We start from the raw sequence: 12,129 nt of genomic DNA, 5'->3' as shown, positions 1-12,129 counted from the left end.
ATTCCTTGGTAAAGTTTTCTTAAAGAAGTTCGCTTAAATTACTTGATCAACTATCTACCTCGAACACCTTTTCCTTAATTTTCCCTAAATAAACCCTAAAAATGCACACTCCCACTTGTCTGCTTAAAGACCTTCATAAATTACAGCCCCATTCCTGTCAGATAAACTCACAAACGCCTTAAGTGACCCTCCTTTTTGCTGGCCGGCAAGGCGGTTCCCTAAAAAGTTGTTGAAATTTTCCAATTGCTGCAATTGTTTCAGCCAGGATCTTCCCTTTTCCACGATGGCTACTTAGAAATGAGCTACACCGGTGGACAGCTCCGCCACGCTGAACGCGCTAATGAAAAAATTGCTCTCGCCAGGTAAGGCAAGAAGGTATTTCGGAAATTTATTGGTAGCACACAGAAATGTGAAACAAAAAAACATACGAAATGTGTAGCATATGCTGCAGACTTCGGCAACTGGTAACTGGTAACACGGACTTGGGACTTGGGTCTGGGGTTTTGGGTTTTGGGTTCTGAGACACGGGACCTGGGACCTGTGTGGTCGTCGAGGCGGCGTTGACTTATCTTGGCTTGTTTATCGGCCAGCGTCGTCGTCGTCGTCGTTTTAATTGTTTGTGCCCGAGGCGTCGGTTTGTAGGAGTTTTGCCAGCCCAAGTTGGCCGACAGCAGCAGCAGCTACAACGGTTATTTCAGCAAGTCGTTCTAGTAAATTAGCACATAAAAATGCGGCTGGAAAGTTGCCAAATAAAAAGCGGCAGCAGCAGTTGAGGAATCTAGGGTAAGTTGGGAATGGCAAATGGGTTCCATTGCAGCCGCTGCTATTTTATTGCATTCGCCTTTGCATGTTGGGAATTTATTACCAAAAAGCCAGCAGGGGGCCAAAAGAACCGGGATGGCTTCGACTGGCTTCTTGGCAGTTGCTTCGGTTCCTGGTTCCCGGACAGATGGCGTGTGCCAGGACTAAAGGACTAAAGAGGTGCCCTGCAGGACTCCCTGAAAAATGCAATTCATCGCATTGCATGCGACAACTGGCGGGGCACTTTGATTTCGCCCCTCCTTAAGGAGTTTCATCAGGGTTCCCCACAACGCGAAACCCCAAAACCCAGGAAGCCGAAAAGCGCTTATCTTAATGAGAAGTTGACGTGTCTGCATGCCACAATAAGCAACTCGGTTGGGGCATGAAAATTGCCCTAATGTGCCGGCAGATGCCCGAAAAGTAATATTTATGCCCCTCAATAAAATTGTGGGAGTTACTTGGCCAATTACACCATCAACTTGGGCCTTTGATTATTTGCTTTAGTCGATCTCCCTCCGTTGGACGCTTCTAAAGCCATAAATTCCATCTATTGATGATGAGAGTTTCATTTGTTGACTTCGACTATAACAATATTTTGCCTCGGCTTTCGTTTGCTGGTATCCCATGACATTTGTTTAGAGTGGAAAATTCGATATTAAGTTTTGAATTGATTGCCATCGGATGTCTGGAGAGCGTCTTTCGTACTGAGTTACATAACTATTCAAGTCGTTGGTTTTGTATTTTGAGTGGAGAACACTTCCCATACACTCGTATGATTAAATTTCCTCAATTAACTAAGTTAACTGCAAATTACTCTCGCCGGAGGCCAGCGGGATAATTATGCAATGTTCATCTCGGCATAATTTCGCAATTAAATTGAAGTCCATAATCTATCCCACATCAACGCACTCAATTGCCAGCGCGTACTCGCATTTCCAGGGAATCAGAACGTTATATTAATTTGAACCCCGCTCATCTACGAGATGTTTAGATTTTTATGCCGCCGCTGCTGCTGACGTGACTGCAGCCAACCGAAGCTCAATGAAGCAGCAGCAACGTTGGGGAAACAGAAGTGCAGAAAGAACAGTGGATTTTACAAAATAAACTTAAAAAAATATAAAAAATTATTTTTAAATTTATCATACATTTAATGAGAAAATGTAAATTATTTGAAGTACCAAATTTCACCCCCACTATTTCACTTTTCCGGGTTCCCAGTGCCACTGTGCCCGAAAGGCAAAAGGGGCATCCAGCGCGTAATGAGCAACACGCACAAAATCCATAGAAATGGAAATGGATCAAGAGCAGCAGCAGCAGCAGCAGCAGTAGATACAACAACAGCAGATACAAGCGAACGCCGAGGGGCAGATGCAGATACAGATGCATTTGCACCAGCGCAGCAGGTCAAGCAGGTACAAATGCAACAAGCGTTCGCTCGGCTGATTAGAAAGAGCGGGCACTACTCGTATTTGTTGGAAACATAAACAATATTTGATGGCTGTTGCTGTTGCTGCTGCTGCTGCTTTGTTGCTGCCTTTTCCGACTTCGACTCCGATGACGATGATGATGATGATGACGGTGGTGGTGGTGGTGATGCGTCGACGGTGGCGGCTGCTTCTTGTGTGTCTACACATGCATGACGAATGCGGAGAACCCAGAAGAACGGCGATCTCTCTCGAGAACGAGAGGCTAGCATAATAATTCACTTAATCAGGCTTGAGCGGATTTACCGACTCGGTACATTTATCACCCGAGAGAAGACAGGAGAAATTCCGAAAGGAAGGCAGGAAAATTGGCCCAGACCAGACCAGCAGATAATAGACAAATTGCTGCTGATAAGCGGCAGCAGCAGGCAGAAAGAAAAGCGCTGGAAAATCTGGGGAAAAAAGATGGCTAAGTGGATGCGGGTCCGTTTAGGCAGGTGAAAAATGGAAATCGAGATTATGTTTAAGAGAAATCCTCAGCCTCGCCTCCCTGATTTTTCCAACCACCAGCAGGCTACACTTCATCTCAAACACATGTCGCTCTTGTTTTCCTTTTTGGGCAAAACGGAAGAAGTCTTTGGCATGCATGAATGGGCAGCAAAACAAAAAAGAAGAAAATCAAGAAAACTCAAGTGGAAAATTTTCACTAGGATGCGTGGCTGAGAGATGAGAGAGATCCGAAAGACTGAAAGACTGAGTTTTGTGTGTGTTTGCATGTGCATTTCGGTTTCTGTTTTTGTTTGCAACACGTTCACTGCATGCCATGTTGCCTGACTTCACATTCAAATGGCATGATATTTCACATTTCTGGATGGATTCCGAATTTAAATGGAATTGCTCAAATTGCAGTCTGAGCTTGGCTCAAAAAAATAATGGATAATGCAGGGATTTACCAGGAAATAGTCGCCCATAAGATAATGACTTTTTTTACACGAGCAACGCTGAGGGGAATGACAAACAGCTGCTTCAGTGGGATGCTCTTTGTAAAATGTTTTTTTTTCGAAGCTTGTTACCATAACTTAAATATTAATATTCCCTTTACCATATGTATATTTTTGCACTGATTCAATCCTTTTAAAGCAATCCTCCCTTAACTTTTTGGCCGCCATTTTTCCTTGCCAAATGAAAGGTCCTTCCATCGATTGCATAAATCGCAAAAGCGCCAGGAAACCGAAGCCGGCACACAAATGGTAATAAATGTCAGTCAAAGTGCAGAGAAAGGGGCAAAGGAGAGTCCCAGGGAACAGGGAGCAGCAAAAAGAAGTCGCAATCGAAGTCAGGTCGTGTCAATAAATCGAAATGTAAACTCAATTTACAAAATTGAAATTGAAGCGGGCCGCACGCAGAGGGTTAAACGCAGTGCGATGCCAAAAGGGAGCGGCGCACCTGCGCATAATGTCCTGGACTTTGGACGCTTTTATCCTCTGCATTGGTTGCAAAATCACAGATAATGTTGGTGGGGAAAAGATTCGAGATTGAAACAAAGGTGGCTCGTAATATTGACCCCTACAAAAAGAAGTTAAAATTTATTCACGAGGAATCGATTTTTATAATTATTCTTTATATTTAAAAAATTCAAAAGTTCTTTTATAAAAATTGACCACTGTACTGCCAAAATCGAGGTGTGTGACCTTTTTCCGCGCTTTTGGCGTTGCTGTAACTCGGTTTTTCTTCATCGTTTTCAGTTTTTTTAGGTTGACGTGTGCGAAGCATTAAGTAAAAGCACCAACAACAAAGCGGCTATGAAATTCGCATAAAAGTCTGGGAAAAGTAAAACGGTTTACGTGCGGATTACAAAAGAGCGGTGGATGGGCGGATGTAAGGCAAAACTATGTAAACCGGGGAAAAATCAAATAAAACAAAACTTTATTTTCGCAAGCCGGTTGCAAACTATATATACCGCAATATATATATGCATATCCATATATATATGTATATATTTATATTTATTTTATGGGATATCCACAGAGGCACGTGCGTGCTTTCTTTCTCAAGGCATTCAACTTTGGTCAAGCGATGGAATGGGTGGGCGTAATTAGTGGAGCTAATGGCAGCTGCCTCAGGTGGTGTCTGCCACCGGGTGGCACCTTTACTTGCAAAAAATGATGGATTTGCTTTATCAATTTTCGGCTCGTGTGCGCCGGCAGCCCAAGGGGCAGGATAATGGGATCTCCGAAGTTGATGTGGGTCCGAACCTGTGGCGCATTGAACCCAAACGATGGGGCGTGAAAAGAGGAAGGGACCCAGGGTAGGGGCACTAGACCGGAGTGTAGCCAAGCGGTGCATGTGCAGCGGCTTGTTGCAGGCGGCAGCAGGAAGCCAACAAATTACGGACGAGCCACTCATCATCAGGTGGTGCGACACGTCGAGTGATTGAGTGCACAGAGAAAAAAAATAAAAAAAATCAACAAATGATCAAAAATATTTATGATTTTTTTATCAATTATTTATAAGTTATATAATTACATAAGTTTCAGATTGCATTTAAAACAAATTTATACAAATTAAATAATAAAAGGTTTGATATAAATTTAGAACATTGCTCTATTTTATTTCAGTGCATTAAACGAGTAGAACAAAACTGAGAGACGAGTTAGCTTCGGCTGGCGGTAATTTAGTTCAACTGCCAGCCATGACACATTTTTACGGGCCTTTCTGGAGCGAAACGCAAAGACCGACTGCCTCATCTCTTTCTCCCCTCGTAATTGAAATTGAAGTTGAGACAGCAAAATGGCGACGACGCTTTTAATTGAACTTAAACTGTACTAACGGCACATTTCCCAGCTTAAAACACTTTTCCAACTAACTTTGGGCACATTTAAATGTCGTTGTGCCCCGTCATTGTCATATTTATGTGATTGGAGGCGAGGTCTGTTTGGTTATCTCGGTTGGAACTTGATTTCGGGGGCCCCTCCCCAACTCTTAAGAAGTTGTTAAAGTTTTACCACCGCCAACTGAGAAGAATGGGGAAAAATAAGTATAATAACAACCACAACAAAACTGAGAAAACTTTGACGCTGTCTTTGCACGCAGTGGCTCACGAAGAACTCGATACGGAGCGTTCTAAGAGATAAAGTTCGTTGTAAAATTCCTAAGAAGTGTACTTCGATTATTTTCTTGATATATTTAAAAAGGTAAGTTTATTTGCTCATTTAATCCCTTCGGGCTACGCCACTGCACTCAGATTTTATTTTTCTTGAGCTGAAGACTTCTTCCGACTTTATTTCGTTTGGTATCCGTATCATTTCCTACACAACACACCTTTTTCTCCGTCCGTCCGTCCGTCCGTCCATCCATCCATCTCTCCGGTCTTGGTTCTTCTTGGTTATTTTTTCCGTTTTCTGTTTTTGTTTTGGCAGTCACAACTTCTTTGGCTTTGCCATTGAAAGAAATACAGAAGAAACAGACTTTTGCTGTGGTCTAGAAAAAAAACTTGTAACCACAAAAGTTTGTATTTCAAAGCAAACCACACTGTGATTCTTCTTCATCTACCTTTTACTCTTCTTTTGCCTTTTTTCTGCTTCTTGGTTGTTTTATTTGTTGTTGTTGTTGTTGTTTTGGGGACGACGACACTTGGATATCTCTTTTTTGGTCGGATTTCTGTATCTGTGCGGTTCATTGTTATAATTATGGGAATTATTATTGTGGTTTTCACTCGGCTTTACTTTTTTCGAAAAGGGAACTGAGAACTGGTTTTAAAACCCCAGAAGAACCAACAATTTTGATGTAATCGATAAGAAAAGTGCCTGGGAACCGTAAGGCTGTACTATTTTCCCCCAAAAATGTTGAGACAATTCGAGAAGTCGGAAAGAGATGTTCATCAGTAAATTGCGAATTAATTTTTTGTGTAGCCCATGGAAATGTGTTGTTTATTTAAAGCGGCAGAGAATCCCAGCCACTCATTGTTTACACCATGCGGAGGAAGGAGAGCCAAAATAGATGGAAACGGTCTGTGTTATATTCCTCCACAACAGGTAATGCTGATTGATCGGGGATATGCTAAACACAAATTACAGCTAATATTCTTTATGGACTTCTTGGAAATAATCTTATCGCGACTAACGAGGTGGGTCAACACACCAGGTGCTGCAATGGATTGGATTGCAGCACAACCCTATAGATGGGGCTTACGTTAGGCCCCACAACTCCAGTTCCCACAGTTCATAAAGTTCGCTAAGTGAATCATTAAACAAATTACAAATTAGTATGCCAGTTATAAATAGCGGCAGAATAATACATAAATAAATAAGCCAGATCTATATAGAGGTATGTTTGTACACATAACAAGGGGGCACCGAAACCGAAGCACCTACAAAGTAGGTAAACATATTGTACATGTCCATCAATGTTGTGTAAATATTGGCGCAGTGAGTTAGTGTAGGTGGCTATGAAAAGCTGCACCACCCACAGGCAGGCATTTGGGAACCGGGTCTATATAGTTGGGGTCCCTAGCCGATCGTCCGGGTTAGTCAGCTGTTTGCACTGGCTAACGATATGATGAGTGGGATCCATTCCGGTGAATGGATTTCTCTGGTTAATAATGACTATTTCCCATTGCTCACGGGGAAATATTTTTAAAAACAATGGTCTGCGAAATGTTTTGCTATTAATCATGTTCAAATTTTGAAAAAAGTTCTAAGTTTTATTATTTTCACATGAAAAGAAGTATAATAAATTAATTACACAAAATGCTTTTAATGCTGAGGAACATACCAATCCACTAATTATTATTTGACCTCCTAATTGAGTTATTTTACAATTATTTCTTCAAAACACTTTTTAATCACCTGACGTAGTAGACCACAAAACTGACCGCATGGAAGGCCAAAAAAACAAAGGGTCCATCGATCTTGACTTCATAAAACCATTCCTACTCATTATTCCATTCATTGATGTAGCTCAATTTATTCCGAATGCTACATTCACGTAAGCAAATTAAAACAAATGTCCATGCCCCTATAAAACAGATCGATGCGAGAGATCTTTTAATCTTCAATTAACAGGGCAATTTGTAAAAATTTATTGCATTATGGAAAATGTTTAGCCAAAGTGTATTTCCAAGAAAAGTGAATAAATGCCGAACGGATTTTGCTTAGACAAAATGTGTCGCTAGAGCGAAACAGATAGAGAGAGGCCAATAGATGATCTTGGCAATGATATATGTCCTATATGTAAACACCATCTCCCCCTCCATCTGCTTGTTCACAATTATTAATTGAGAAAATGTGTAGAACAGCCGCCTGAATGAATTTACATAATGTACTTGCCCATCCGATGGACTCGAATAATTTCACAACTCAAGAAAAAGAAAATCCGCGGGCTGGCAATGACTCAACTCAATCCGAGCTGCTGCGCTACATTACCTACATTCAATATTTTTGTGTTGACGCCAGCGAGAAATTTAGCCCACAAATAGCAGCCAATTGACAACAGTAAAACATGGCCAAATATGTACGAAGCCGGCCAATGACGTAAGCGCCCCACGGTAGCTGCATAAATAGGCAAAAACTATCGAACAAGAAGTGAAAAGATTGCATCGAATCTGGCATTACCCTTTGTTATTAGTTTTTTCCTATGAGTAATATAATATACTTTATCATGATATAATTTATTGTTATGATTTTTTAACAAGCTATTGAAACGTAAAAATTGATTGATAGGGCATGTATGGTTTTGATGTACAGGTTTTTAATTCCCCAAATTTAACCTCCTGATTATAGGGTATTCAAAGGCTACATAATGCAAATCTTACATGATTTATTAGCAAGAAACAAGGACGGACAAAGATACGTACGAGAAATTACAACTCAAGTTGACGGCGTTGTCGCACCCACATCCACGTGATGCGAAAAAAAAGTAATATCAAAGCACACGTAATCTTTTCATTCACAAATCGAAAGCAAATGAAATAAGGTGACATTTGTGATCGATTTATATTTGTATTTCTTGTGGTGTAGATGAATCAATTAAATGGCAAAAGAACGGGCAAATCTGTTAACCAAATTTGGACAAAAGGAGTGGCCACACATAACGGATATGGGAATGGGCCAAGAGCGTATTTAGTCATCTCTTTCTGCATGAATCAATCACAATAGATCCCACAGATGTGTGTTTCATTCACAATGGGCTCCACTCACTCACACACATGTCAATCACTTCGAGTTCCGTTCTTGCCAAATGAGAGATCGATGCAAAAATACTCGCATACGTCTCACTCATTTCTTAATAGGTACTACTTTATTAATAGTTTGCTCTCGCTCCTTTTCCTCTTCTTTCTCACCCGCTCCCAATTGCACGTGTTGGAGCTGCTGCAGCGAAAAACAACAACAAAAGTCTCGACGCCGACAGCGGATTTTGTTGGATTTTATTTTTGGGTATTCAGGCTTCTTCGCTTTTTATATTCTTCTTTATGTCTTTCCGATTTTGGAGGTAGCTCGCCATGTGAAAGGAAATAATTACTTTATTTGTTGTTTCTGTGTATATGCGTACAGCCGGGGTCAAAAAAATAGGAAACTTACACAGAAGCAAAAGAAAATGAATAGCAAGGCATTATCTGTAGACACATGCAACTTTAACAAATTTCAGTTATCAAACAAACACTGGATAAATCATATTATTATTGTATTTAATTTTCCACGAAACACCTGCCATCTTGACCGCATTTGCCTAGCCTATTATGAATGTGTGAGCAAGATTGTTGTTATGGCCGTGTTTCTTTTAGGTTGATTTGGCTGCCTTTTTTTCTGTTGCCAGCTGGGCTGCATTTCAAACAATTTGGAAATTTAAAATTGTTTGCAAGCTTTTATTAGCCAATGTTGCCTCGGCCCCTCCCCCGCTTTTCCGAATCGCCTGAGTCTAAACAATAATTAACAGTAAATGAAAATGGGCAGGAAATGCGAGAGGCCGCTTGTAGGTCAAGAAGCATTAGATGGGCAAAGGTAAGCACCCATAATTATTTCCCTAGTCGTTGTTTTTATTCTGGCCCTCTGTTGCAATGTTTTTATTGCGTTTGCTAGGCGTTAGATGCAATAAGTAACGGTACCTCTGCCTGTGGAAAATGACACGTAATTGGCCAGACAGAAATCACAGAGATCGCCAATTGAGAAAGTGAGATCAGTGACAAATTACGCGGCCAATTTGAGCGCTGCTTTAAGCGGACACATCCGTTTTGCAGATACCCACAGTGCAGAACATTAGACAAATTTGCACATTTAATCAGAGACAATTGTTTAATTGCTCAATTACAGCAAATAACTGGAGTACGAGCAAGGAAATGGGAACGGGACAAGTGCAAAAAAAAAAATAAACCAGAGGATGAAACACCTACACGAACCATTAGTCATGCAGTATATGCTGAGTGTTAAGTGATAGGTTGCAAAATTGCTATCACAAAGATTTTTCCCCTATATTCTAACTCAGTTAAATGAAACTTCTGCAAAGGAAGTTTGAGATCGCTGCTTTATCTGGTTCTCTATTTACATTTCCAGAGTGGGATGGCAATAGCCATAGAAAGACACTCGTCAAGTGCGACTCTTGCTGTTGTTTTTGCTGTGGCCCCTGCACTTCCTACTAGGAAATTCTCCGGAATCCAGAATTATGTGCTGCAGCAACGTTGGCAAGTGTCATTTGAGACCCAAACACAAAGAGACAAACAGCAGCTGCTCCCCAATGGTCTTTCTTGTGTGTGAGTGTCAAAGAGTGGATTTTATTTGAAATTCAAACTCTTTTTATGGTACCCAGTGATTATAGGGTAAGTGGGGGTATAATAAAAACATCGTTGGAAGATGTTACTAGAAAATAGTTTTCCTAGCATTCAATGAGAATTTACTGTTTTTTAGGAAAATTAAATTAAAACTTTTTAACATTTTTTTTTAATAGTTAAAAATAGGGAGGGAAAATCCCATTAATATCTTGTTTTTTGATCGGTATCAACTTGTCGAGCCTTTCTTTTTATTCCGCCCTCCCCGGTTTACCAGTATAAATCGTAAAAATCGCAGTCGCAACAGCTGTAGGAAAACTATAAACCACTTTGGGAAATGCATTGGGTCGGGGTGACCGGAGGAATCTATTTTATTTTTTGGCAGAGGGCTACGCCTTTTATTCGGCTGCTTCCCAACCCCGGGATGAACTTTTGTGCTCAATTTTCCAGTTGCCAAAAAGCGCCGGAAATTGCTGGCAACTGTCGACGGTCGCCAGATCGTCGGAATTTAGTGCCCTACCAGCCCCTTTCTGTAAAGAAAATCAACCTGATTCACAAGCACTTGGAGAAAATGACATAATCACCGAATAAATGGGAGCACAGTCATATCGAAATTGTGCCAAATTGCAACTGCAGATGATAATAACGATGATTTATTTCTCTCCCAGTGAGATGTTCATATTATTCCACCGATTTTCTGGAATCAGCGGGTGCCTAATTTTGCTCAATTTTCGCTGTTTCTTTGGTCGGGGAAAACATTTCAATTCTTTTTTTCGGTTTTCCATGGCCCACCAACAGAGGTATTCTCTAAATTTTTGGGTTTCCCGAGGGTTTTTCTCGGCGACTACCTGCGAATACCTGCCTAAAAGTAAGAGAGGCGTGGGAATCACCAAATATATGAAGTGCAGAAAGAGGAAAAACAAGAAAATTGCAATTGCAGGACGTGTGAAAATGTGCGGAAGACAGGAAACGTGGGCAGGACCGCTCGCAGATTTCCCGGAATGGCCTTGGCCAATGGGAAAGCGAACTTCCTTTGATTTACACTCACCTTTTCGGCAAAGAGGAAAATATTTGTAGATGTTCCGTATCCAAGAAAAGACCGAGATGATTAAAATTCGACGTTCCAAGTCTCCAGAAGATTTCTACAAGCACACACTATTTGTTTTAGATTTTTTTTGCACCGCTGATTGATCTAGTCGAAGAATAATTTTCGCACTTTTGGTTTACGTTTTTTTGGGCTGTTGTTTAACGATTTCTTTTTGGAACATTTATTTGCACACAATTATTTATTAAATGCCGCACACAATCACTGTTGTGTGTGTTGTTTACGTACTTGTGTGTGTGCGTAGAGCACGCTTCGCACACACTGACAAATATTCATTCACGACACGGTGATCACGATTTTCGCTCTCGCTCTCTCTCACTCATGTTGCTGTTGTTGAAAAGTCCAAGAGAAAAATAATACTATATGAAATGAATGCGAAAGACGCACAAAGTTATTAAAACACGACGGGAAAAATGAGTGTGTTGTTGTTTCAACTGGATGTTTCTGTTGCTTTTGTTTTATATTTACTTAATTTCATATTCATATTTCGCCCATGGTTTTCTTTTCTTTTTTCTACCTGTGCTTTAGTTAACAAACACACAAAAACAACACACACGCACGCACACCACACACTCACGCAACGGAACGAGAGACGCAAAGGTAAAGTGGTAAAGTGTGTGCAAGAAAAAAGCGACAAGAAACGGAACGAAACCAACGGAACCCGTATATATGCACGCGCTCGGCGATTCAATGGCGATTTTAACTGCACTCTGTGTTTTTATTTCGGCTAATTTTCGAAGTTTCGTAGTGTTTTCAATTGCTGTTGCCGAATTTTCCTGTGACGGCCACACAATGGCTTTTCGTAGCTCTCGCGATGTTACGTTTTTTCGATGCGCGACAAGCGTTGGGTTGAAATTGTAGACAGAGGCAAAGCCACCCAAACGATTTGTTTAGTAAATTTAACTCCTCACTTTTGTCAGCCTACAAAACACTGAAAAGCGAAACTCCGCGCTCCGCTCCCAACCGTTACGATTTTTTCCTCAAACTCAGTGTGACCAGAAGTTGAAACGCCTCATTCTTAGTCTCTCGACCAACTGTGT

The 12,129-nt window shown here is 40.9% G+C and overlaps 1 protein-coding gene across 1 annotated transcript in view; it reads right to left on the bottom strand.

The window, feature by feature from the left end:
* LOC108101294 (protein Star) overlaps window positions 1–12,094 on the bottom strand; it is a 29,898-nt gene extending 17,804 nt beyond the window's left edge. The window contains 1 exon segment of the mRNA XM_017205596.2: window positions 11,033–12,094. The gene's annotated coding sequence lies outside the window, so the exon portion shown is untranslated.
* Between the last annotated feature and the right edge of the window lie 35 nt (window positions 12,095–12,129).

This window comes from Drosophila ficusphila, unplaced genomic scaffold, assembly GCF_018152265.1.
Source record: "Drosophila ficusphila isolate 14025-0441.05 unplaced genomic scaffold, ASM1815226v1 contig_412, whole genome shotgun sequence".
Taxonomy (NCBI): Eukaryota; Metazoa; Arthropoda; class Insecta; order Diptera; family Drosophilidae; genus Drosophila; species Drosophila ficusphila.
This window is presented reverse-complemented; position numbering and strand designations above follow the sequence as displayed.